The 6,503-nt window shown below is 44.2% G+C and overlaps 1 long non-coding RNA gene across 1 annotated transcript; it reads right to left on the reverse strand.

The window, feature by feature from the left end:
• Window positions 1-2,052: 2,052 nt before the first annotated feature.
• On the reverse strand, window positions 2,053-6,038 carry LOC115081325. Its single transcript, XR_003853786.1, has 2 exons — window positions 5,495-6,038; window positions 2,053-4,279 (listed from the first exon to the last, which is right to left on the reverse strand). It is a non-coding gene; the product is annotated as an uncharacterized LOC115081325 (long non-coding RNA).
• Window positions 6,039-6,503: the final 465 nt, after the last annotated feature.

Here is a 6,503-nt window from a genome sequence, read left to right on the forward strand (position 1 = left end):
GTAGGGGGTAAGAAACAAGAAAGGGGATGAGCAGGGCCGGTGCTTCCAAATTGCAAACTAGGAGATTGCCTAGAGCGCCAAGGTTTTGGGGTTGCTGTACCATGGCCAATCCCACCAAAGAAGGGAGCGCTGTGCCAGAGCCAATACTTTGTTACTTGTTCTCTGTGAAGCTCGTTGCTGTATTTAGTTATCTGTGAACCAGATGATGTTTCCCAACATATCCCGGAATTAAAAAACTTAAATAATAAATATGTTTGCACTGCCCCCTGGATGAGCATTGGGAGGAGCTGCAGCATGTGAGGGGGAGAAATTTAGAGATGAAAATAGAAAACTAGGGCATGGGTAAGAGGGGGGGATTAAAAGGCTTGGGAGGAAAGATAGAGATAAGGGAAAGGCAGGACTGGGGAAAGGATGAGGTAGGGAGAGAAGAGAAGAGGAAACCTTTAGCTAGGAGTGACAGAACCAGGGAAGAGAGAAATGGAGGGGAAAAAAAAGAAGAATGTCAGAGACAAATATAGGGAAGAGATGAGGATAAAGAAGAAATAGAAACACGGAAAGGACTTAGACCAACAGAGGAAAGCTGGGGAGCCCAAATGGTTAAAAAAAAAAAAAAAAGGTTTTCAGTTTCTAGCAATTGGGAACGCGCCCTTCTTACAGTCCTTGTATTTTGAGCAGTACGGGACATGCATTTGCAGTTTTTTAGCAATTGGGAACGCGCCCTTCTTACAGTCTTGTATTTTGAGCAGTACGGGACATGCATTTTTGTTCCTCCTCCTCTGGTGTTGCACTGCATGCAGGTCTGGCTTCCCGGGGTTCCTTTTCAGTTTGCTCTGTGCTTTGTTTCTAATTTGTGGCCCCTTATTCTGTATTAGGTGAGGGTGGGGCTGAGTTCTGCGTGCATGAATGAGACCAGGACTGGCAGTGATCTGGCTTGGTCTGTTTTTTCCTATAGACTGTGGGCTCAAGGTTTTGCACTGCTGCCTTTTCATAACTAGGGCTGCTGCTGTTTGAGCCCTGGGAATCAGAGCGTTATAGTTATAGCAAGTTCGAAAATAAAAAGGGGGGGCTCTACGAAGCCAGGGGGATGTGTTATTGCTATTGATAAGAGAATTTGAATTTTTTTTTTTTTTTTTTTTGGCAGCAGGACAAGTTATTGAGGGGAAGTGTCCCTAGCTCTCATTGCAAACGTTGTTGGGGACGTTTCTGTGGATGCAGAGTGTTTGTTGGAGACGGGAGATGCAGGGTTTATATTTAGATTTTGTTCCATCCTGTACAAACTCCAGACTTCACAGCCTCGCTCATTCTCCCTCTCAGCACCAGAGATGGGCACCCTGCTTGTTTACTTCTTGCAACAGATCTGCCATTCTTGTAATCCTATTCCTCAAAAGGTGTTGGTCCATTGGCAGCCTACAGCAAGGTCCTACCCTGGGCCCCATCTCCCCTCCCACCCAAATTAAGACAAACCACAGGTTTTTGGTTCTTTTTTTTGTTTTCTTAAAAACACAAGCCTGTTCAGAAAACTCCAGTTTACAAAAAACACTTAAGCATGGATTGTTGCCATTAAAGGATGGGTCATATTTTCACAAGTTGTTATGCTTCTGGTCATTTATTTAGTGCAGGTAAGTGACAATAGAAGTTAAAACACCAATACTCTCACCTCGAGTGCAAAGTGACTTTCACACAGACCTTAAACTAAAAACACACAAAGAACAAGACTACATCACCACTTCGCAGGTTGAGCTGTGCTGCACCTCACGTCTTTTACCAAAAACGTCAAACCTGTGCAATTGTTCTGTTCAGGAATTGTGTTTTGTTTTTTTTTTTAATGTTTTAAGAATTCAAGCACTGACTGTAAGACAGTAGGGCACACCAGGTCTCACATGTTTACGCTGCTTCGTTTAATCCTGGCAGTGGTGCGGGTGCCCTGCGTGAAGGTGGGTGATGAAAGCCACATCTGATTTACTGATGGTGCTTCACCATCATTTGTCGTGCTTGGTCTTACACAAGGCAGCCAACGACCAACGCACTCAGTTCTCCTTGCTCCAGTGCAGATGGCCAAAATAGTCTCTCTCTTTGAGGGTCAACTGATATTTACCAAAGACATACATATTTAACAATATAAACCAAAGTTATTTATTACCACCGACATGCAAACTACTCAAAACTAAACACAAATATTTTCTATACAAAATGCAGACGGCACAGTGAACTAAGCAGCGACAGGTAACGCACCTCTGAAAGGATGAACGTTTCCCAGCCCGAGCTTAGCTGCAACCCTTTTAATGACAGTCACTAAGTCTAGATGCAAACTTAAAACAACCCCATTCTTCTGCTAACCCAGTACATCAGACAAGATACGCTGTACACGTCAGACGTTCCTAACATTTAAAATATGCACCAAAAGCCTGAATGTGCATGGAAATATTTCTGTACATGTATTGGTCTAAGCAGCTGCAAATTACCAGATTTTGGCTAGCGAGATGGTTTGAAAACATTGTGAATGCCGCATGTAATGCGGAGTTTCTTTCCCATGGCTGGGGTCTATTGAATGCAATCATGAATTAAGGCGTGTGAGGGGGGAGAAATTCCCAAAATGTCATCAGGGATTTTGGAATTTTATTTTTTTTTTGCCTAATATTAGATTAAACGCCAATCAAGGGGAAAACCCCCACAAGGGGACGAGGTTAATGATCGTGAATCACTTCCCGCCCATCTCTAGTTACTGCCAGATCACCCACACTTCCCCCAGTGCCCCGTACTCACATTCTCTTCCATGAGAGTTCAAAGCAGATAAGATGCGCTGGCTCTGCCTCCAGCCCAGCCCTGGCCTTCGGCCTGTTATACCAGCAGCACCAGCCGAAGGCCTAACCACTTCCTTTCCTGCTGGCTGAAGGGTAGAAGATCAGCTTGGCTGACAGGGGCTGCAGGCTTTTGAAGGTCTTTGCTTTTCTGGGTGATCTCTGCCGCCCAGTGATGCTGGGATCCTTCCGAGTGACCACTGCAGGTTAGGTAGGAATCTATGTCGGAGACCCCGTTTCCAGCGATGTACCCCAGACATACCTTCAAGGGCTGTACTAGTCGAAAAGTGTACCTCCACCACTGCAGAATAACCCCAGAGAATGTCTGCCATGAGACTAGCGCAGTGGTTGCTTAGCCTTCCTGGACAGGTTTTCAGTTCATCCCTAGTGAATACGCATGAGAAGATGCTTTGCATGGACTGCTTCCAGTGTACGTCTCTCTCATGCATATTCAACAGAGGCCCTGAAAACCCCCAACTAACTATAGGTCATGCCCCCAAGGACTGGTTTGGGTAACCACTGCACTAGCCATGGATCTCTTTCCATCAAGAGCTCAATATTCAGTGGCCTGCTAAACAGAAATTTATCAGATAATTTGTTAAGGATATTTAGTGGCACGCTGCCCATTGGGCGCTCTGCTGAATATAGGCAGGTAAGTATCTGGCTAACTTCAGGATCTCTCTCTCTCTGGCAAGAGCAGACCACTGCCAGAGATAAGTTACCTGGCTCTAAAGTAGTCAGGACAATTTTTATTATTTTTTTAATTTTTTAAGAAAGTTTAAAATGCAGATCAAGTTGGTGTGAGAGGGGTTTTTGCAGGTTGACATAGTAAGAAGGGCACTTTTTAAGCTGTCCCCCCCTCGACCAACTGTCTCAAAGAAAGGACATATTACAAAAATATATTTCAACAAAACAAAAAAAAAAGATTCTAGGTGTCCATGCCAGAAACCCAGGTGCCGGCTCTGGGTTCACACAGGGGATGCTGGCCTTTAGACGAAGCGGATTGCCCTACGACTCAGGAAGCAGCAGGCGGGCAGATATTCTGCCGTTGGTTCAATGTGCCGGTTCCACATGTACAGATCACAGTCTTATTCACAATAAAATATTCAGCCTGTTAAACTTTAAACAACTGGAAGTGCCTCCTTTTGAAACCAGAAAACAAAAATAAATACACACACACATAGTTAACACAATAGCAGGGTTTAGATGGTCTGAGACACAAAGTGCGTCGGAGGAGATTAGCCGAGGGTAACATAGCTAACATGATTGCAACTGTCCAGAGTTTACGGCGTTGTGAATCCGTGGCGAGCTTCCGTAAGCTGGGTTTACTGGGTGCCATGAACTGACGTAGTGGTAGCTGGGTACGGCTGGCACACAAGACTCAAACCAGGCAGAGGTGGCTGGCTGTAAGGATCTGTTATTTATTGGGTAGTAAACCATGCCATGAGGGACTGATGATGGCTCAACAGTTGGGAAAGAACCTGGAGAGGAGGGGGGAGGAAAAACCCGCAGTCACCGCCTGATAGGCTTTCAAGGACAGATAACATCTTCCAAGTATTTTCAACCATCACAAAAATCTACAATGGGCACTAGGGCGGCCAACTTCCGAATATTACTTTGAAGGCTAACTAAAGAGCTGGGGGTTTTACTGGATGCAAAGGGGATTAGTTTTGAAGGTACAATATTAAACGGACATCATACAAACCCCCCCCCCCCAAAAAAAAAAAACCCCCAGCATCTGTTAGAAGCGCAGGTTCTAAATAGCCAAGGTGGGAGGGATTGCTTACAAGGGGGGCAACATTTATAGTTGTTTAATAGCAACACTATTTGTTAGTCCACGAATATATAAACAAGTCTCTCTCTCTCTACCCTTACACTTTGAGTGGCTTTCAGGAACTATTATGCCCTTCCTCGGGTCAGAATAGAATGAGTGAAAATCCATCACCAGAAAATAAGTGAATCAAAGACTTTGCAATGTAGCATGGAAGGGAGGGGAAGAGAGAGTTTGATGGGTGCTCGAAGGTGGCAGGCAGTACAATTTGTATTGCTTGGTCTTTGAGTCTTGTCAGTTCCTAGGTCTCAAACTTCAAAGCCTTCTGAATTGTTTTAAAGTTTCCTTTAATTATCCTATTCTTGTTGTGTTCATTTAACAACATTTTATTTCCAAACATATAGATGGTCAAACATGAGCATGAGGTTTTACATCTGGAAAGCATTACTGTTTGGGTGTCTAAAAATGACATTGTATAAGAAAAAGTAATGGGGACAGGAAATTCGGTAAACTACAGCTTCTTCCAGAACATGCCTCCCCCCCACCACAAACCTCTAGATGTTAATATTTCAAATTATTTTTCTGTCTTATCTGCCTAGACATAAGGCAAAATCTTCTACTGGGTTTCTTGAGAAAAAGGTCCCCCCTGAATCTGTAGAAGGACTAAGGTCAAATAGCAAGTGAAGGAAATTTACAGAAATCGAGCTGCAGCCGGATCTCCTACCAGGTCATCGTTCAGGTTTGGAACCAGAAGTTCCAAAGCTCCAAGCCCCAGAGCCCCTCCCTCTTGGAACGAAACAGGAGGAACCAACCCCATCACAACCACAAAAATAAACACATACTACGCAAGCTGGGAAGAGTAGACGTCTCCTGAAAACGTATTAACGTCAAAATGAAGTTGTATGCATAATGGCAGAATACCAACCGTTCACCGTTTCTAGAGGTACTTGGCGGCCATCAATCCTCCCATCACCGTACATTTGAGGCACTGTCTGATCCACCACAGGAACAGTCTCCGGGAACACCGGATATGGCTCTACCGATATGGGCGGTGGCACGTGCTGCATATACACCATGGAGTGCCAATAGTTTTGGTGGTAACACTTGAGAAATGTAAAAATGAGAGGTAAAATATAATACATTTGAATTTTTCAAAATTTTTTTGTGAGTTTGTCTTTTCTTAGATTTTCTGTGAGGCTCTCCGTGTGACCATGCCAAAATCTGAACCAATATGTTGTGGACTTGACAAGCAGCTTAACAGCTGCCAGTCGCACCAAGGAGAACAAAACTAGATTAAAAGGGTTAAATTTGATTGCAATGCTGGTGACTGGGGAAGGTGCTTGGGAGATTAATCCCTTTAGGGAAGGTTACATCATCATCCTGCTTCACCTGAAGGCAACAATGTCTCATGCCAACTGCACGAAACCAAACAGTTGACAGCAACCGAGAAAGTTTGAACTAATTGTGACCAAAAACGAGAAGAAGCTGGGGGGGGGGGGCGGTATTAAAATACATAAAAACAGATCCTAGAAGTCATCTGATCCAGTCACCAATTTGGTGCTTTTACAAGGGGCATCCACAAACAGTAGAGGATGACGTGGAGGAAGCTGCCATCAGCCACGTGTGAATTAAAGTGTACAAGTATCTGTCATGAGGATAAATAAAAAAGAAAACATCCTCTCTCACTTATGTAATCCTACAAGGCAGCTCAGTACCAAATCATGAGAGAAATCACACTTTTCTGTAAAGGGTGCCATCTTGTTACTATGGAGAAGAACATTCACCTCCTCCCCCTCCAGGACAAATCTGTAGGAAAAAAAGGATGGCACGCTGCACACACACACACACAAGGAAGCATGCCATAATGCCATCTTGATGCTACGGAGAAAAACAAACATGCCACCCTCCTTCCCCAGGATGAATCTGCAGGAGAA

This window comes from Rhinatrema bivittatum, unplaced genomic scaffold (assembly GCF_901001135.1).
Source record: "Rhinatrema bivittatum unplaced genomic scaffold, aRhiBiv1.1, whole genome shotgun sequence".
NCBI classification, from domain to species: domain Eukaryota; kingdom Metazoa; phylum Chordata; class Amphibia; order Gymnophiona; family Rhinatrematidae; genus Rhinatrema; species Rhinatrema bivittatum.